The sequence below is a fragment of the Pelodiscus sinensis genome, chromosome 15, assembly GCF_052426305.1.
Source record: "Pelodiscus sinensis isolate ZL-2025 chromosome 15, ASM5242630v1, whole genome shotgun sequence".
NCBI classification, from domain to species: domain Eukaryota; kingdom Metazoa; phylum Chordata; order Testudines; family Trionychidae; genus Pelodiscus; species Pelodiscus sinensis.
The window spans coordinates 15,201,902-15,223,367 of NC_143066.1; the positions used below are offsets into that span (position 1 = coordinate 15,201,902).

General features: G+C 46.3%; 1 protein-coding gene across 1 annotated transcript in view; it reads right to left on the reverse strand.

Annotated features, from left to right (window-relative positions):
- EMP2 (epithelial membrane protein 2) overlaps window positions 1-11,916 on the reverse strand; it is a 70,422-nt gene extending 58,506 nt beyond the window's left edge. The window contains exon 1 of the mRNA XM_075899292.2: window positions 11,781-11,916. The gene's annotated coding sequence lies outside the window, so the exon portion shown is untranslated. The remainder of the gene's footprint in view (window positions 1-11,780) is intronic.
- Window positions 11,917-21,466: the final 9,550 nt, after the last annotated feature.

Sequence of the window (21,466 nt, forward strand, 5' to 3'; positions counted from 1 at the left end):
ATTTAAGTTGGGGGCTATAAGTGATAACAAGTGGTGTTCTGTTGTTGGTTTTCTTGGGTCTGTCTTGAAGTAGATGGTTTCTGGGTATTTGGCTCTTTCAATTTGTTTTTTTATTTCTCCAGGTAGGTAATTGAGGTTTATAAATGCTTGGTAGGGATCCTGAAGTTTCTGGTCTCTGTCAGTGGGATTAGAGCAGATACGATTGTATCTAAGGGCTTGGCTATAGTTGATGGATCATATGGTGTGTCCTGGATGGGAGATGGAGGCATGTAGGTAACTGTAGGAGTCAGTGGGTTTTCTGTAGAGAGTGGTGTCTAATTTACCATTGGTCATTTGTACTGTGATGTCCAGGAAATGGATCTCTCATGTAGAATGAGCCAGGCTGAGATTGATAGTGGGGTGTAGGTTGTTAAGATATCTGTGGAATGCATCCAGTGTTTCTTGGCCATGGGTCCAGATCATAAAGATGTCATCGATGTAGCATAAGTAGAGAAGGGGTAAAAGGGGACGGGATCTGAGGAAACATTGTTCTAAGTCAGCCATAAAGATGTTAGCGTACTGTGGGGCCATTCGGGTACCCATAGCTGTGCCGATGATCTGGAGGTATAAGTTGTCCCCAATTGGAAATAATTGTGAGAACAAAGTTACATAGGTCTGCTATCAGATTGGCAGTGATATCCTCTGGGATGGTGTTTCTAATTGCTTGTAATCCGTCTTCATGTGGGATGGGGGCGGCCCATGAGCCCAGACGAACTAGGCAGTTGCCTACAGCGCCGCTGGCCGGTGCACCCCGTGATGATGTTACGGCCATTGATGTCACGGCCGTGCGGGGGGGGGGGGGGGACGCCAGCTGCCACAGGTGGCCTCGGGCTGCTCCTGTGTGGTATATTGGTGTAGAGAGCTTCTATATCCATGGTAGCAAGGATGGCATTATTAGGGAGGTTATAGAGTTTTGTAGTTTTCTCAGGAAGTCAGTAGTATCTCAGAGACAGCTGGGAGTGTTGGTTGCGTAGGGTTTGAGAAGAGAGCTGGATAATCCAGCCGATACCTGAGATAATGGGGTATCTGGGGTGTCCAGGTTTATGGATTTTGGGAAGCAGATAGAACAATCCTGGTCGGGGTTCCTAAGGTGTTTCTGTGTGGATTTGGTCCCGAGTAGAGGTCAGGAGTTCTTTAAGGAGACAGTGTAGTTTCTTTTGGTATTCTGAAGTGGGATCAGAGGAGAGAGGTTTGTAAAATGTGGTGTTGAAGAGTTGTCTAGTTGCCTCCTGGTCATAGTCGGACTTATACATAATGACCACAGCACATCCTTTGTCAGTTGGTTTGATTATAATGTCCGGGTTGTTTTTGAGACTCTGGATAGCATAGTGTTCAGCGCGACTGAGATTGTATGTCACTTGTTGTTTGTGAATAATGTCAGTCTGTACATTGTTGCGGAAGCATTGTATATAGAATTGTTTTTCTTTTGGTGTTCATAGGGGGTATCTGGTTGGTCAAATTGATGTTCATTGATAGTTTGGAAATATTCTCATAGGCAGAGGCGGCAAAAGAAAGCCTCAAGGTCACCACAAAATTGAATCCAGTTCGTGGGGGAGGTGGGGCAGAAAGAAAGACCCTGGAATAAGACAGACTCTTTTGCTGGGTTGAGTTTGTAGCTAGAGAGGTTAACAATATCATCCGGTGGGCTGAGGTAGTTGCTGTTGTACCCTGTGGTGTGGAGCAATTTAGAAAGTTTATTGTCTTTTCTTTTTTGTAGGGAATAAAAGTACGTATAATAGATTTCTTGTCTGGTGGAACAAAAGTCTTGTGAAGTGTTATTTAGCGTGGAAGTCCCGGTGCCCACTTTGTCCACATATTTACTCTGCTGACACCATTATTGGACCTAACCATGCCAGTTACAAGATCAAGAACAAATATTCCTGTTCATCCAGAAATATAATTTATGCTATCATGTGCCTAAAGTGTCCGTCTGCTATGTGCAATGGACAAACTTCTCAGACACTTCGCCAAAGAATCAATGCACATAAAACAGACATCAGGCTGTTTCACAGAGAGAAAACTGTTGCTTGCCAATTTATCCAGACTGACCATTCTCTCAATGACCATAAAACATACATAATGCTTCAAAGAGATTTTAACTCCAGACTTCAAAGAGAAGCCTCAGAACTTTCATTAATGCTTAAATTTGACAATTTAGGTATGGGTCTTAACAAAGATGCTAATTATCTCACCCATTACAAAGATAGCTTCCCCAATTATCACCCCTAATGTCATTACCTCTCAGACACTAACCTTCTCTCCTCCCCCCACCCCTCTGTTCTAAAATCTGATTTGTCAATTTTATGTGTGTTCACTTTTTTTTTATTGTATCCCTTTGGTATATATGGTCGTGCCAATTTTCTTCCACAAATTGATCTGAGGAAGTGGGTCTGGCCCACGAAAGCTCATCACCTAATAAACCATCTTGTTAGTCTAAAGTGCTGCATAGTCCTGTCTTTTGTTTCAGCTAAACCAGACTAACACAGCTGCATCTCGATCACTATCCTTTTATCTATTTTAGTATGTTAATTCACACATCTATCACTACTTTCCCTAAACCTTATTTAGTAATGTTAGCTCCTATGCAATGAATATTATTAAGTAGGTAATGAATACGGTTGAGCCCGCCCCTGTTCGTTGTTTACTGGTTTTTAGTTGAATCAGCATTGCGTCTTAATCAGCAGCTTATAGGGAGGGGGAAAGCACTTCAACCCTGAAAATGTTTTTACAGACAAGTGCGAAGACAAAACAAGACACTGTTCAGTTCAACCATCTTTCAAGGCTGCCAAGACAAAGGGGGAAAGCATGTTTAAAGGCCAATAGCAATGCCTATTCTGGCTAGACCCCTTATCCACTGAAGTATAGTTATCCCAGATCCCTATTAATTTTTACATGTCCCAACACTCTCGTTTCAGACTACAGCTTTTCCAGAGTTCTTTGTGGTCAGGTATCCTCTTGGAGTGGGTCAGGCAGTTTCAGAGGCCAGCTGAAGAAAAGGGCTGATTGCTTCTGATTAAATAGATTTTCTCCCAAGGTGGGGACCTTTTGGTCAGCACCCCCCATCCCTATGGAATAATACCAGATTCAAGATGGGATTCTAGTATCAGGCATGTATTTCTAGGATAAACCACAGTTTTGGCTTATAGGACCAACAGAACCATTCATAGGTTGTTAGTTTGAGTAGTGAGTCACTAAGGGTATGTCTATACTGCCACCCTAGTTCGAACTAGGGTGGCTAATGTAGGCATTCGAACTTGCAAATGAAGCCTGGGATTTAAATATCCCGGGCTTCATTTGCATGTTCCCGGGTGCCGCCATTTTTAAATACCCCGTAGTTCAAATTACCTGCCCACGGCTGCACGCAGCACGGACTAGGTAGTTCGAATGAAAGCTCCTAATTCAAACTACCGTTAAACCTCCTTGAAGGAGGAATAATGGTAGTTTGAATTAGGAGCTTTAATTCGAACTACCTAGTCTGTGCTGCGTGTAGCCGCGGGCAGGTAGTTTGAACTACGGGGTATTTAAAAATGGTGGTGCCCGGGAACATGCAAATGAAGCCCGGGATATTTAAATCCTGGGCTTCATTTGCAAGTTTGAATGCCTACATTAGCCACCCTAGTTTGAACTAGGGTGGCAATGTAGACATACCCTCAGTACTTGAAGTATCATTAATGGCCCTCATTTGCACATTTAGAATTATAAATAGACTAACTGGCCGATTCTCCTCCTCCCAATCTCCCATGGCCAGCCTTGCTCCCGTAGGCTGCCCCCCTCCCCTGATCTCCCCCGACCAGCTCTGCTTCCCACTGATGGTCCCTCCCCATATCCCCCAGCCAGCCCCGCTACCCCCGACTCCCCCCCCCGACCAGCTCTGCTTCCCACCAGCCACCCCTCCCCTGATTTCCCCCAGCCAGCCCCACTGCCCTCACCCCTCCCAGCTCTGCTTCCAGGCCCCTCCCCCTTCCTCCCATGCAGCCCCACTCCCCTCCTGGCTGGTTCCCCTCCCCCCCAACATCCGATCAAGTGTGTCGGGGGTTTTTTTTTTAGAGACTATCTGGTAACGATAGCCGTAGGGGGCGTGAGCCGTTGTGCGTGTGGGGGTGGGGTGAGTCCTGGATGGCGTAGGGGGCCGCAGGTGGTGGGCATGTGACCTATGGTGGGCGGGCTGCCCCTGCAGCGCAGCGGGTTATTTTTTATTTTTACAGGTTGAGTTCAGGCCCAATCAGGTCCAAAAATACCTTAAAACCTTCTCCTGGAGGAAAGGTTATCCCATGGAAAGTTTGGTTGCAGTAGGTCTTATAGTGTCCAAGTTATCAGAGCACAAACATAGAAACATTCTTTTTTATATATTAGATTCACACTTCGTATTTCTAACTTCATATACAAGAAAGATACATGCACAAAAATAGAATATACAGATTCAGCAGTAACTGTAAAATTGGTATGTTGCATGACCTGTTTTACATAAAGCATGAAGCATGGGGAGGAATGACATTCTAGTTCAGGGGTGAGCAAAAGATCCTCTGCAGGCCAGATCCGGCCCACCAAGCAGGTTAATCTGGCCCTCAGAAGCCCTACCACTCTCCTGCCCCAAGGCTAATCAGGACCTAGGGACGGGGGAGTGCTCAGTGCTTAAGAATCAACCTTGGCAGTTGACTCTAAGCACTGGAGGGCAGGGAGTGAGAGAGTTCACACTCCCCCCGCCTCCAGGCCAATCAGGGCTTGGGGGCAGGGGGAAGCACATAAAGTCTCCTCCCACCCTGCCTCTGCTATGGAAGGAGTGCACTGCACTTATAAACTTGCAGGACAGTGGTAGGGTGGGAGGGTACTTTGTGTGCTCCCCTCACCTCCCAAGCCCTGGTTGGAGTGGGGGAGGGGTTAGCACATGAAGTCTCTTCCTGCCCTGCAAGGGGCTCGGCACTTAGAGTCACCCACCAGCTGCTGCTCAGCTGGCACTCCTTTGCAGGGCTGGGGCAGACTTCACATGCTTTCTCTCCAGTCCTGATTGACCTGAGGGGGAGGGGAGGAATATGAAGACTCCTCCCACTGCCAGAGGCACAGGTGCCTAGAGGGAACTGCCATCTGTCAGAACACATGCCAGTTCTCTCTGTGGGGGGAGGGAGGAGTAAAGACTTCATGTGCTCCCCCAGCCCCACACCAATCAGGGTCTGTGGGGGAGGAAGCATGGAAGTGTCCTGGCCCCGCCCCTAGTAAAAAATTATTGCCCACCCCTGTTCTAGTTCCTAACACTCTGAGGGTATGTCTAGACTACATTCCTCTGTCGGCAGAGGTATGTAAAATAGGCTATCCGACATAGTCAATGAAGTGAGGTTTTAAATATCCCCGGCTTCATTAAAATAAAAATGGCCGCCCTGCTGTGCCAGCTCAGCTGATTGTCGGCATAGCGCAGCAGTCAAGATGAGGATCAGTCAACAGGGGAAGCCTTTGTCAATCGCTCCCTTATGCCTCGTGAAACGAGGTTTACAGGAGCGGTCGACAAAGGCTTCCCCTGTCGACCAATCTGCGTCTTGACTGCTGCACTATGCCGAAATCAGCTGAGCCAGCACAGCACAGTGGCTGTTTTCATTTTAATGAAGTCGGGGATATTTAAATCCCCGCTTCATTGACTATGTCGGATAGCCTATTTTACATGCCTCTGCTGACAGAGGCATGTAGTCTAGACATACCCTAAAGGTAATTTAATTCATACAATGAAGGGTTGTTTTTTTCCCAATTTTTCTCATGGCAAGCACTATGCCAAAAATTTTGCCAGGAATTTGCTCATCAGTGACAACATGTCTATCTTGGAATCCATAAAATAAATTATACAAGGTTCAGGGTAATGATTATCCAGTAACACATTTGTATTTGGAAGTATTTGGTCTCTTACCAGCACTTCTGAAGGGTTACTATGCCCGTCGATGTCGTCGCTTTTAGAAAGTGAGAAAATGATCATGCAATACAATTAAAAGGTGGCGAATAAAAGCCCACTCTTCTCCCATAGAAGTCAGTGGGAGTTTTGCCATCATCCACCCAGATAGGATCACACCATTAGCCCTCTCCATTCAGATGTAGCTCAGTTAAACTCAGCTCTTCCCAACAGACTTCACAAAGTTCATATTAATTCAACTTGAAAATCCTTAAGGTTGTAACATCAAAGAACACATCTAAAAACTTGTCATTATGTGTTTTGGAAAACAGATTTTGTGGATTTGATAAGGCTATGCTAAGAGCACAGAGGCAAAAAAAAAAATCTACTTGCACAGCCCTTGCCTCTTTGCTGTATTACGTTCGTTCACGGGGATCAAGTGCTTTCAGTTTCTAGTCATAAGACATCACACAGGAAAAAAGAATCCATTTTGTATCATTGTGCAGGTGATATCAAATGATTTGCCACATTTTTTATTGTAAAAAAGGAAGTAATTTGCATATAGTCAGGGGAACATAATAGACATTTGCAGATGTCTTAACAAAGGTCAACTTTAGTGTTATTGGAGACTTGGTTATTTGTAAAAGCGACAAGGAGTCCTGTAGCACCTTATAGACTAACATCTGCTAGTCTATAAGGTGTTACAGGACTCCTTGTCGCTTTTGCAGATCCAGACTAACATGGCTACCTCTCTGATACTTGGTTATTTGTCTAAATCTTAAGAAACAGTCAGGATCCAAATTCAGATCAAACACCTAGGCAGTGAGAAGAGGGAAGTCTCTTAAGAACACTTGGTGTAAGTCATGTCCTTCTTTCCTTCTTACATCCCCTGTCCAGCTGCTCTTTCCTGTCACTCCCATTTCATCTGGGACTTTCCCTCAACATTGACTTGTTCTGGAAATAGGTGCCCATCCACACAATTTTTAGTGGTGCAAACTAACTGCTCATTCCCAGTGCTTCTTTCGGGAAATGAGCCAGTTGAGGCTAACACACCCATAGTCAAATGTGAGTCTTTTAGGAACTGATTTGTGTGGGAACAGATTCACTAAATAGCCTTTTTACAGCATGAGGTAGAAAACTATTATGACAAAGAAAATGTTTTCTTGACAGCAGGACTATCTATCTCCTTCTGGCTCACTGTAGAGCTTCTGTATAGAACAATTCTCTACGTGCCTGGTTCAGTTCTAAAATACTTGTAGAACTGTCCACTGGAGGCAGCTGTACCACCAAGGGAGGGGCCAGTAGGCTGGGGCTCTGCCATCTTGTCTACCAGCACACCTGCAAGTAGCCCCCTTGCCCCAAACCCTTTCCCCTCTTCCAGCCCTTGGCCACAGTGCTGGTGAGGGGGTGGGGGAGGGGTGAGAGAGAATAGGCCTCAGGCAGACTGAGGGAGGCCCGTTGTGGGGAGGAACAGGCCCTGGGTGGCCTGGGGGGTGGCTTGGGAGTGGAAGAACAGGCCTTGGGCAGGCTGAGGGATATCAGTGGGGGGGGGGGGGGTAGGGAGGAGGAAGAACAGGCATTGTGCAGGGTGGGGGGTGTCAGGGTGGGGGAGAACAGACCTTGGGTGGACTGGAGGAGTGGCCGGGGGGGAGGAGGAGAACAGCCCCCTGGCCCTATGCCTCCTGCCTCCCCTTACTCTCCCACACACATGACAAAGGCCCTGCCCTGAATCACCCAGGCTACACTAGGTAAGTCTGCTTGGGTATGTCTACACTACAGCGCTAATTCGAACTAGCGCAGCTAGACTTAAAAACTAGTTCGAATTAGCATTTTGCTAATTTGAACTAGCGCATCCACACAGAGTGGACCCTGAACTGGGGTTAAGGATGGCCGGAAGCAGTGCTGGCAGGGCATCAGATGAGGACTTAGAGCGTGGAGCTGCTGTCTCAGGCTAGCCGAGGGCTGTGCTTAAAGGGTCCCAACCCCCACCCCAGACAGACAGTTCTCAGGGGTTCCCCACTTGCAAACCAGTCCTGGCTTGGAGTGCCCAGAGTGCCCACACTCGGTACATCACAGCACTCGGACATCAGCCTTGATTTTCATGCAAACCTGCTCCTGGGTGGCCAGGCTGGCAGCTATCCTGCCCTAGACAGCCACTTTCCTGTGCCTAGTGCGGAGGTTGTGGACGAGGTCCACGATGTCTGCACTAGACCAGGCAGGTGCCCACCTCTTGCGGTCCTGGGCAGGCTCCCGGGAGCCGCCAGCCTGGACCCGGGAAGAGGGCGAGGGCTGGGGGGCATCGGGTGGCTGGCTCGAGCCGTGCTAGGTGCAGGGTCTGCTGGCTGGGTGCTGGCAGGCTTGCACCTGGCACGGGCACCGTAGCCAGACCGTGCCCCTTTAAGGGCTCCGGGGCTGGGAGGGGGGGCAATAGAGTTTCCCTGGTGTTGGCCAGAGTGGCCACCAGGGAAAGCTGGGGAGGGCTAGCCTCCCACAAGTTCAAATTAAGTGGCTACACAGCCCTTAATTCGTACTGGTTAGTTCGAACTAGGCTTAGTTCTCGTGGAATGAGGTTTACCTAGTTCGAACTAAGCGCTCCGCTAGTTCGAATTAAGTTCGAACTAGCGGAGCGCTAGTGTAGCGCCTATCAAAGTTAATTCGAACTAACGTCTGTTAGTTCGAATTAACTTTGTAGTGTAGACATACCCCCAGTTGCAAATATTTTTGTTTAGAAAACTAAAGGGCCATTCATTGGGGCCATTCATTCATCAGTCCTGCTCTGGATAGCTGTCATACGGATGCTGGCTGATGAATCTGAAAGTGAATAGAATATGCTGGTTTTCATTGTTAATCGAGAGCAAAAATAAGATTCTGGATTTTCAGCTTCATTTTGGAAGATCTGGCATGTATTTTTACAGCCCTTCCACAGGACCTACTTCAGATGCTTCAGGGAACCCAGTCTGCAATACACAGAAGGTTCAGGCATCTACAAAATTCAGGAGGAGCTTCTTTCAAACCTACACCTATAAAACACTTAAAAGATGCACAATCACATTTTTGAAAGAGAAACTGCTCTGAACAAGTGATTTCTGTCAACTGCATATTAATGAGTGAACCTAACTCCAACATCTGAAAACATACTGGAACAAATTATCAAACAATCTGTAAGCACCTAGAGGCTAATAAGGAGGTAAGGAATAGCCAGCATGCATTTATCAAGAACAAATCATACCAAACCAACTTAATTTCCTTCTTGAAACTGGAGGGGAGGGGAAGAGTTGACATGATAGCTAGATTATAAGAAAGGATTTTGACAGTCCCATATGACATTCTTATAATCCAACCAGAAAAATGTGGTCTAGATGAAGTTACTCTAAGATGAGTACACAAACCATACTCAAATAGTGATAGAAATGTAGCCGTGTTAGTCTGGGGTAGTTGAAGCAAAATGCAGGACAATGTAGCACTTTAAAGACTAACAAGATGGTTTATTAGACGATGAGCTTTCGTGGGCCAGACCCACTTCCTCAGAGAAGTGGGTCTGGCCCACGAAAGCTCATCGTCTAATAAACCATCTTGTTAGTCTTTTAAGTGCTACATTGTCCTGCATTTTGCTTCATACTCAAATAGTAGCTATCAATGGTTTTCAGTTTAAATTGGGAAGGCATATCTACTGGTGTCCCACAGGAGGTCAGTATTGGGTTCAGTACTTTTCATTAATGACTTGGACAACAGTGGAGAATATGCTTATAACATTTGCAGAACAAGATTAGAATTCGAAAAAACTTTGACAAATGGAAGAATTTGGTCTGAATTCAATACGATGAAATTCAATAGAAACCAGTGCAAAGTACACTTCACTTAGTAAGGAAAAATCAAATTCAAAGTTATAAAATGGGGAATAACTAGCAAGATTGTAGTACTGCTGGAAAGGATCTCCAGATAAAAGTGGATCATAAATTGAATATGAGCCAACAATAAGATACAATTGTGAAAAGGCTAATATCCTAGGGTATATGATATGTAAGACCCGGGAGGTAATTTTTCCTCTCTGCTCCATACTGTGTCCATTGCATGCTACACTTTAGAGAAGATATAGACAAATTGGATGGATGGAGTCCAGAGGAAAGCAAGAAAAATAAAATTTAGGAAAATCTTACCCATGAGGAAAGGTTTTAAAAAAATTGAACGTTTAGAGTCTTGAGAAGTCTCAAGAGACCTGATAAGTCTTTAGATATATTAAAGGCATTTACAAGGAGACAAGTGATCAGTTCTCTATATCTACTGAAGGCAGACAAGAAATAATAGGGCTAAACTGTATCAAGGGAGATTTAAATTAATTAAGAGAAACTTTCTAACTAGAAAGGTAATTAGACTCTAAACTAGTCATCCAAGGAAGGTTGTAGAATTCTCATATTTTGTAGGCTTGAAAGAACAGGTTGGACAAACATATCCACGAAGGTCTAGGTGGCTCTCAACTTTTCAGGATCCCTTTCAGGAGTCTGATCTGGCTTGAGTAACCCGGATAGTCTCACTTCACTTAAAGTGCCATCTTACAAAATCAGACATGAAAAAACAAAAGTGACAAAGCACAATAGTACTAAATTCTTATTTTTTCATTTTTACCATAACATTATAAAATCAGTATAAATATAAATATTGTACTTACATTTCAGTGTCTACTGTATAATATGTAGAACAGTAATGTATAAAATACAAGTCAATGTATAACATTTGAGTACTGATTTTTGTACTGATTTTGCTAGTGCTTTTCATGTACCTTGTTATAAAACTGGGCAAATATGTTGATATACCTCCTGAAAGACCTTTGTGTACCCCTCAGGTACACATCCCCCTGGTTGAAACTACAGGTCTGGGTTTATTTAGTCCTGCTGAAGTGTGGCAAGTTAGACGTGAGGATTAAAAATTTTGTGTTGACAGCATGAACAAGCATTAGTAGCTTCCTGAGTGTCACCTAGCTGAACTGGGGAGAATTGTGGAGCTTGTTTATCTCCAAATAAGATAACTTCTAAAATTATTGTGTTACGAGTGACATGAATTACTAAAGGATATTGGCCTGAATCTGGCAATTAGTCCTTCTGAAAGAGAAAGGACTACACATCTGGAAAGAGGCATCAGCATGCAACTGGAGGAAGGCAGCAGGCTTTTACAAACTGTATTCAAGAGGAAAAAATATTTAATATCTGCAAGAATTTTGTAAGCCAAAAATCTGTACTGTTGTGCTTCCACTAGGGGGGGCACAATAGTCAAAATCTACCAGAGGTCTTGCTGCAGTATAGCTATAAATCAGGTACAAAGAGACTGTCCCAGAAAAACATAACTATTGAATTGTCCAGGGTCTAAGTTACTTGCAACAAAGGTAATTTCAAGTTTTTCCTTCCCTATTTCTTTACCCCCAAGGTCCTCTTGGATCTTGCTGGGCTTAACAGTAACTTCTTATGAAGACTCTTAATTTTTTTAGTCACTTTGTAAGAGAAACTAAAAGCTTTTCAAAGTACTGCCCGATTCTTCATGGAAGTGAATCATTTTCAAGGTTCTCCTAGGCAGAGATTCACAGGAGAAGGGCAACACCCCTTTAAGTGCCAACTTCAGCAGCAATAGCATAAACGGAAAACACATGTTGATGTGCCATTTCTAGAAGTTAAGAAATCTTTGTCCTAGACAAAACCCTGCTTTCTTAGTCTCTCCCCTTCTTTGCTGGAAAATCAATTGCTCTCCCTCCAACAGTGTAGCGATCCCTGTCCTCTCCCACTCTCCACTAAATCCCGACTGGAAGCTGGCTTGTAAAACCTTTATTTCAAAATAAAATGCATCTCGCACATATCCCTCCCCCCCAAACCCTAAGGCTACTCACAGGCTGAGTGTGGCCACAGGAGCTGCCCAGAGCCGAGCAATGCAGATCCAAGGGGAAGATGCTGTGGGTTGTTTTGAAGGTCTGACTTCTGCTCTCTCCAGCCCTCCCTCCCTGGATGAATGATGTCAGAAGCAAACTGGGTGTGGAAAGAAAATAATTTTCAAAAGTACCTCTCAACTGCCTGGAAATGCGTGGAGGAGGTGGGGAAACCTGGAACAAACCTTTCCTGCCTGCTTCAATCTGCAAACACACAAAGATGGTTAGGTCTCCCTTTCCTAAGCGCTAATAGGTAGGATCGGCTTCCAAACTCTTCATATTGGGGGCCACAGATAGCTCCTGAGAACTAGAATTTCTAATTTCTTCTCCACTGAAAATTGTCAGTCTAATAAACTGGCTTTGTCCAAGAGGAATAAAAAAAGGGGATGCTACTGTAACCACCCCTGAGATTAGGGAGAGTGAACAGAAGAGTCCCTTTTAAAAAACGTTCCCTTTTTAAAACACTGTGGCATTTGGAAAGTAGTTTCTGTGGTTTAGAGGGGAGTCTTTCAAGCATATACACACCTGGAAGTACCCAAATGTCTTCCAGGGGAACAACTCAGCTGATACTTACCTAGTTTTACAACTGGCTACCTAAAAGCACTAGGGGGGAAGTCAGTAGAAATTAAATTTGCATACAGACAATGCCTTGTGCATACTGCTCTGGGTGCTCTGTATACTATACACTGAAATGTAAGTATGTATTCCAATCAATTCATTTATTATTATATAGTAAAAACGAGAAAGCAAGCATGCTGTGACACTCTGGCTGTGTCTACATTGGTGCGATCTTGCGCCAAAGCAGCCGCTCTGGCGCAAAAACATGCTGCCTGTCTACACTGGCGGGGAGTTCTTGTGCAAGAACACTGATGTTCTAATGTGTGAAATCAGTGTTTCTTGCACAAGAACTATGATGCTCCCACTCAGGAATAAGCCCTCTTGTGCAACGGTCCTTGGACAAGTGGGGAGTGCAGATAGGCAACATGAATTTCTTGCGCAAGAAAGCCCGATGGTTAAAATGGCCATCAGAGCTTTCTTGCGCAAGAGAGCGTCTACACTGGCATGGATGCTCTTGCACAAAAGCAAAGCTCTTGCGCAAAGGCATGCGCCAGTGTAGACGCTCTCTTGCGCAAATACTTGAATGCAAGAACTCTTGCATTAAAGAGTATTTGCGCAAGATCATGTTAATGTAGACGTAGCCTCTGTGTTTCTGCTTACAAAATCAGAAAGGTGGGGGAAAGGGGATTTTCAGTCCAGCAAAGCCATAATGAGTTGATCCTCCCCAATACAGTCCTCTGCTGATATCAGCTGACTAGGTTGCCCTATGCACCTGTTGTTAGAAGGGGTGGAGGGAGATGTTGTATTTTTCCTGGCCCTGTTTGGAATGAATGAATGCCTGATTTGAGCTTCAACACCTGTAAGTGCAAACTATGTCACTCCTTCCTTCTGCTCCTCCAGTCAGGTCTACCAACAGCTCCCTCCCCTGGTCAGGACTACAAACCTTCGTCTCCTTGCCAGCCCCATTCTCTACCTCAGTGGTCACCAACCAGTAGATTGGGATCTACTGGTAGATCTTGGGCCTCTAACAGGTGATCTTGACCGGTTTGGCCAAGAGGCTATCAAGTGTCGGCACTTCAACTGCCTCTCTCCCCACTGCTGTGCATCTCCTTCCCTTTGCCTTGGAGCTGTTCCCCTATCTCCACAGAATGGAGAGGGTGCACAGGACTTGGGAGTTTGCTGGCTGCTTTTGAGAGTGGGGCAGGGGCAGGGTAGGGATGAACCTGCCTTAACCCTACTGCACCATCTCCCAAGAGTCTGTGGTAAGCAGTGTCCATCTGGAGCCTGCATCCTGAATCCCTGTCATGTACCCTCTCCTGCACCTCAAGCCCCTGACCTAGCTCTGAGCCCTCCTAGACCCAAACTCCGTTATAGAGCCTTACCCTGAACCCAACCCCTGCTCCCCAACCTCTGCCCCAGGCTCAGCTCAGAGCCCTTCTTACACTCCAAATACCAAGAGCAAAGCCTGTTCCTCAACTCTTTGCCCCTGGCTGATGAAAGGGAGGAAGAATGCGGGAAGGAGGAAGGATGCAATGATAAGAACATAAGAACATAAGAACGGCCGTACTGGGTCAGACCAAAGGTCCTTCTAGCCCAGTATCCTGTCTACCAACAGTGGCCAGCACCAGGTGCCCCAGAGAGGGAGGACCGAAGACAATGATCAAGTGATTTGTCTCCTGCCATCCCTCTCCAGCCTCTGACAGACAGAGGCCAAGGACACCATTTTATCCCCTGGCTAATAGCCTTTAATTGACCTAACCTCCATGAAATTATCTAGCTTCTCTTTAAACTCTATTATAGTCCTAGCCTTCACAGCCTCCTCTGGCAAGGAGTTCCACAGGTTGACTACACGCTGTGTGAAGAAGAACTTTCTTTTATTAGTTTTAAACCTGCTCCCCATTAATTTCATTTGGTGTGCTCTAGTTCTTCTATTTAGGGAACTAATAAATAACTTTTCTTTATCGGCCTTTTATAGACCTCTATCATATCCCCCCACAGTCTCCTCTTTTCTAAACTGAAAAGTCCCAGTCGCTTTAACCTCTCCTCATATGGGACCCGTTCCAAACCCCTAATCATTTTAGTTGCCCTTTTCTGAACCCTTTCCAAGCCCAAAATATCTTTTTTGAGGTGAGGAGACCACATCTGTACACAGTATTCATGATCAAGGACAGGGCCTCAGAAAAGGGGCACAAAGGAGACATTCAAAGGTGTTTGAGGTAGATCCTGGATTTCACTTAAATTAAAAATGTGATCTTGTGCTTAAAAAGGTTGCCCAGGGCAGCCTCAGTGTGCTTCCTTGCCCTTCCCTAGACACAACCTGACTGCTGGGGAAAAGCTACTTTAGTGTCTCTTGATTCAAAGGCGCTTTTGATATACCCCCAATAACTCTGCCCCAGAACCTGCATGGGACATATCAAAAGCATATTTGAATCAAGAGACACTACAGTAGCTTTTCCCCAGCAGGCAGGCTGGCTGTAGGGAAGGGCCAGGGACCCCTGGAAGGGAGAAGACAGGAATGGGAAAGGCTTGCTGCTCTTAGGTTTCATTGATTTTCTGGGGAAGAAAAGTGTAATCGCGCCCCCGTGGGGGGGGAGGGGTGCGTGGGTCTGACGTCCCTGGTCCTTCCCTTTCCCCAGTCTTGGGACATCTGGCCTTCTGAAGCCGGGCAGCTCAGCCCCTTTTGGCTGAAAACTTTAATCACTGATCCAGATGTCACGCCTAGTTTGGTCTCCACTTGGGACGGAGGAGAAAGGGGGGCCCGGGCCCGCCCTCACTCGCAGGCCTCAGCCCAGGGCCCTAAGGACTCAGACTGCCAGGCAGTCCCAGTCCGGCTGATGGGGTTGTGCCCCTAAACGCGCCAGCCCATGGGCTTGGTTCACTGCCCTGCCCTGGGCTACTTCCTTTCTCCTCCTGGCTAAGTCTTACCAGATCCCTCCGGTCTCTCCAGGGAGGTGGCTCTGGGCGTCTACTCCTCTCCTGGTGAGCCCGCTCCCCCTTGCCTGCCTCCCCCTCTCTCTGCTGCCCGGCGGGTTTTAAAGTTCCTGCTGCCCCCGAACGCCGGCATACGCCCCGCCCTCTGCGCCGGTCGGCTGGAAGTTCTGCCCCTCCCCCTTCCAGCGGTCACCGCGGCATTCCCCAGCCATGCCACGGCTCGGGAGCATCCGGCGCACGGCCGGTAGATGCTCTCCGGCAGCGTCAATAGGGCGCTTGCCCCCCTGGGCTCAGTGCGGGGTCTTGGCACCCCGTCACACAAAGGAAGAACAGCAGAAAGGGGCTGCACTTGGAGCTCTCCCAGCTGGGAGGTGCCAGAGCTACTGCACATGAGATGAGAGTCTCCTATCTTCTCTCCCTAGCCTGAGGTTGCAGCAGGAGGGAGAGCCCCTCCCTGGCATATGGAGCAACAGCAAGCAGAGGCTTGCCTCAGGGTCAACCCAGCAGGAAGTAAAAACCTGTCCTGAGCAGCAGGCAAAGCTGAGCTCCCAGGGACAGACACTGAGAAGTGTGGGAGATGCTGTGCAGCTAACATGCAAGGTAACTCAGAGTGTGTCTAGACTACAGGGTTTTTTTGAAAAAAGTGGCCTTTTTTCGAAAAAACTTTACCTGTATCTAGACTACCGTCGCATTCTGTCGACAGTAAATAGAAAGAATGCAGCGGTTTTGTGGACAGCGGTAAACCTCATTCTAAGAGGAATAACGCCTGTTTTCGGAAGTCATCTTTCAAAAAAGGCGCTATTGCATGAAAACAGGGCTTTTTCAATAGAGAACGTCTAGACTCTCTTTCAAAAAAGCAAGACACTTTTTCAAAAAAATTTCTTGTTGTCTAGATGCTCTTTTTCGAAAGAGGCTTGCAGTCTAGATGCAGCCTCAGTGAGACTTCAGCCTCCCACCACCTGACCCAGTCAGAGAGCCCTGAATGAAGGATCTGCAGTTCTCTGTCAGCTGATCCCACTTCCTGCCCCCAAAGGGAGGGAGAAAGGGGGCTGAAATGGCACTGGTGCAAGACTGTCTTGGGCCAAGTTGTTGATCATTTACATTCTGGCTTCTTCCCTGTACGATAAAGGGTGTTGCAGTCCCCTCCTCCCCTAAATGATGTTAAAGTGCCACTCCGTTACACTCACACATGCCTCTGTGGCTATACAACTTCACAAGCCTTTTTAGCTGCATAGAATTCTTCTTCAGATCGGCAAAAGCTTCTCTCTTTCTCTCTCTCCCCCTCCCCCCAACAAACCTTGGTCCAATTAACAATATCGCCTCACCTATACTTGTCTCCACCAGCACTGCATAAATGGATTGTATTTTTCAAAAGCTGAAGTATCTTCTATATTCCATTTTAGGAAAAATTCCCTGTAGTAGAGAGTTACAGTTTTATTTAAGGCAAACAAGCAGCATCATAGATCATAGTGACTGATCCACTGAGCAATCACTTGTCAGGAACTGCTCAATTCTATTAACCCTAGTGACCTTAAACAACTGCCCAAAGCAGCACCTCCTGCTGTTTGCCTGGTATGGCGAGGGGCACTGTGTGGGAGGGGCACAAGGGGTCACATGCAATGTTCCTTGTAAGCTGTGCAATTGTGCAGGCACTCAGGAGAGATTCAATAGCTGCCCAGCTTATTAGCAGAATGCCCACAGCTAGGTTTTTTGTTTCTATTGATGATGCACTTTCACCCATGCACATAAAAATGTATTCCACACGTAGATGGAAAAAAATCCACACATGGATAGAAAAGATTTGAGGAAACATTGGTCATATGCTGTGGGCAGGAGCCTAGAGGGGACTAGAGGAGGCAGATGTGTGCATCAGGACTCACCAGCAGGGGAAGTGGAGCAAGGCTGGGTGTCATAGTTTAGGGTCTGTCTCTGTTTCTGGGTTCAGACTCCATGGGCCAACAGGCAGGGCAGCTGCTTTTCAAAGGGCCTTGAGCCCTGTGTGAGCTGAGAGAAGCTGATAATGATTAATAATAGCATAAATGAAACATTGTACGCACAGACTTTATCTAATGGGACTTTTGCTGCTGCATCTTCTTGCACGTTTCTTTGACGTTTACATCATAACTGATAAAATACGCACATTTAGGCTGTCTTCTGTCACTCCTGTGGCAGGGGCGGGGAATGTGGGGATGTAGGGGTGCAAGAGTTTGGATTGTGGTACATGAGGGGCTCAGGGCTGGGGGCTTGATGTACAATGGGCTCAGGGCACAGGTTTGGTGTGTGTGTGTGGTGCAGGAATGTTACGGCAGGGGACTGGGGATGTGAGGGTGCAGGAGTATGGAGATTTCAGGTGAGGGGCTCAGGGTAGGGGGCGCACGTGAATAATGGGCTCAGGGCTGGGATGTGTGGAGGCGTGCAGGAGTGTTATGATGCTGCAGCCAGATGGGAGCTTATTGGCCAGGCTTCATTTTTAAATAAAGTAAAATATGTCCAAGTAAAATGGTTTCAACATTGTCTTTATTTGTGGTGGGATTGAGGCCCCATAGAAAAATTAGTTGGGGACCACACAAGTAAGTAGCAAAAAACAACTCCTCCAGAAACCTCCAACCTTCACTGATGTGGCCTCCAACTGAGGCACCTCACTCTCCTGATACTCCAGCCTTGGCAAGGGGCAGGACAGAAGGGCAAGGAAGACTGTCCTGGGGTGGGGACAAAAATGGGGGGGTCCAGTGTGCAGGACAGAGCTGCCAGTGAGTGGAATAGGGATGGAGGTGCAGAATCTGGATGGAAGGTCGGGTGCAGGAGCAAACTGGGAGTAGGTGCCTGGCCAGGTGGAAGGAGGCAGGAGCAGGGTGCAGGTGGGTGCCTTTCTACCCCTTCTTTGAGGCCCTGCCCCTGTTCCTCCCCTTCTCTAAGACCTCACCCTGCTCACATCATCCCCCTTCATCTGTGCTTTTTATAGTTGGGAACAATATTTGCCCTTTTCCAGTCTTCTGGAATCTCCCCTGTCTGCCATGATTTTTCAAAGTTCATAGCTAAAGGCTCAGATACCTCCTCTATCAGCTCCTTGAGTATCCTGGGATGCATTTCATCAGGACCTGGTGACTTGCTGACATCTAACTTTCCTAAGTGATTTTTAATGTAGAATCAATTTTTACTCAGTCAGAGGTTACAGAAAGAAGCTAACAAAAGGATTGAAGTGGTCTTGAGAGGAAGAAAATTAGTGCAAATTCCACCTGGCACATCCCAAAAAGTGCCTGGAATTCTGCAATTTGCTGTGCACGAATTGGAGACTGCTGTAATGCTGGAAAATCCAGGTGCTACAGTTGCACCTGGTGGGCTAGCAGTTCCACCTGAATTTGTTAGTCACTGGCTCCAGTATGAGTTTAGGAGTACAGGTAAAAAACCTAACAAGGGAGGATGTTATATTGAAACCTCACACCGTCTTTGTGAAGGGACAAACAGAGTAGTGGATAAAATCAGTGCCAACTCAGGTTTCAGCAGCTACGACTAAAGAAAGAGATGGTGTCATAGTGCCACTTGACTTTGAAGGATTCCTCTCTTAGTGCTGTGGAGAAGAGGACTGCTGAAATTATCAGTATCGAAGCATATAAGGCTTTTGCTGTTCATGACCTAGACTTTGGAAGAGGTTCAGAGTGACACATATAATTGAACTTACACATAATTTACCTTTTAAAGAAAGAACTAGAAGGATTTCACCTTCAGATTTTGAAGATCTATGTCAGCATCTATGTGATTTGGTGGCCCTTGGAGTGATTGAGGAAATCTGTAGCCTAGAGGCATTGCCTGTGATGCTGGTGGGAAAGAAGACAGAATACTTTCTGTTTCTTCTCTATTCTAAAAAGCTTTTTTATAAGGTTTTATGTCATTCAGTCAAGGTGCTGGAAATTAATTAACAGCCTCATAAAATGGCAGACACTCAATCATTTAGACAAAAAATAAATAATAATTTTTGGACCTGATGGTAAGTTTTAATCATTCCCTTTAAGATATTTTACCTTCCCTGACATACCACAGTGAATGAATTCTCTCTTAATGGGAGCTAGTCCAACCAGCTAGTTCTGGAAAAAAAAATGTTTTAAGAAGTTGTCAAAGGTTCTTAAATTTATTCTATACATATATCTCCTTATGTGTTGGAGGGAGTTATCTTATATACTAATTACTCCCTTTGGTCGCATGCAAATGTTCTTTATTTCACGTAGGAGCCTCTTCACTATCAATTAATAGAATAATATTTATGTTGTGGAAATTTTGTCTAACACACTAGAGAGGCAGTAATTACAGAACTGTAACAGGCACAACGTGGGCAGCAATACATTCTTGAAGGGACACTGATGGAAAAAACCTTAACTAGTACCCCAGGTTCAGAACAATTGCAAAAAAAAAAGTGTACATGTTTAAACCATTAAAAGGCCAATTTTAAAGGTTCTCACATGACAAAGCTAGTCATATTGCACCACTCAGTCATGAAACTCCTGCAGTCAATCAGTAAGAATTTAATCCTTTGGTTATATAAGTGCAACCATCATAGCTTTGAAAAGCTGCAATGTGTATTGGACTTATTCCTTGTCTCTTCTTCCCAATCTATTCTGAGTTCTACAGCCAAAACCTCCAGGGAGGCTAAAAAAAGAATGGTCACAGGTATTAAATATATGGAGATATACCTATCTCATAGAACTTGAAGGGACCTTGAAAGGTCATCAAGTCCAGTTCCCTGCAATTGAGCCCATCACCCTGCACTCCCCAAGCAAATGCCCTATCCACAAGTACACTCCAGAACTCACCCCATCTCCCTGCCTTCATGATGTCCATTATCCTGCCTTCTTAATGTGGGAGCTAGCTCCAACCCTGGGGCAGCTGGTGTTGGCTGTCCAGCTGCTGCCTCAATGGGTGCCATGGGGCAGGGACTTGAGTCCATTATCCTGTGCTCCAGACACTGATGCCCTATCCCCTAGGCCACTCCTGAACCCACACCACCTCCCTGCCTTCAGCAGGCTCCTTTTCCTGCTTTCCTAATGCAGGTGCCAGCTCCATCCCTGGGGCAGCCTATATTGGCTGTCTAGCCATTCCCCAGGGTGGACGGAGGGACTCAAGTCCCCAACCCTACGCTCTCCATGCAAATTCCCTATCCTCTAGGCCTCTCCAGAACCTACCCCACCTCCCTACCATCAGGGCATTCTCTCCCACACTCCAAACCCCTTGGTCCAAGACCAAAGCCTGCACCACAGTCTTCTCCCCTAACCTGGTGAAAGTGAATGAAATTTGGAGAGGAAGGGGGATGATGTGAGCAGGGTGAGGTCTTAGAGAAGGGGAGGAACAGGGGCAGGGCCTCAAAGAAGGGGTAGAAAGGAAGTGGGGCAAAGGTAATTGGGTTTGAGGTAGATCTTACATTGCACTGAAATTGAAAAAGTGATCTTGTGGTTAAAAAGGTTGGAGACCACTGATCTAGCCCAATATTCTGTCTTCTGATGGTGGCCAGGGCCAGGTGCCCCAGAGGAATGAAAAGAACAGGTAATCATCAAGTGAGTCATCCTCTTCACCTCTGGGCCGCCCTGCCGGCAACCTTCTCCTCAGTCTCCATCCCTGCTCCACGGCTGCTGCGAGCGCCTACGTCTGCGGAGCTTCACCAAACGAACACTAAGGTCCCAGCGTTCGCTACCCCCATACCTTCCCCCAAACAGAAAGTTCTGCCAGGCTCGCAGCAACACATCCAAAAGAAGCACCAGAGGTGCAGAGTGCTGTGGTGTCCCAAGTGAGGGCAACCAGAGCATACAGAGAAAAAAATGCTATGCTGTCCCTCAGTGAGGTAGGCAAGCAAGCAGGGAAACCTGAGAACTGGCTGTCCAGGGAGGTCCTTGTAAGCACAGGCCTTAGATAGCCTCAGGCAGCAACCACACAAAGTAACTCCTGACCTGATGCCCTGCAGCAACCGGTTTCAGCTGGCCTTAAATGCGATTCAGCATCCAATCAGTCTGGACACTCTATTTCAAAATAGCAAAATGCTATTACAAAATGCATTTTGTGTGTAGATGCGTTATTTCGAAATAAGATATTTTGAAATAACTCTGTATTGTAAACGTATCCTGTGACACTGCAAGAGCTACTATTGTGGACGTACTCCACCATCACAAGGTGCACAG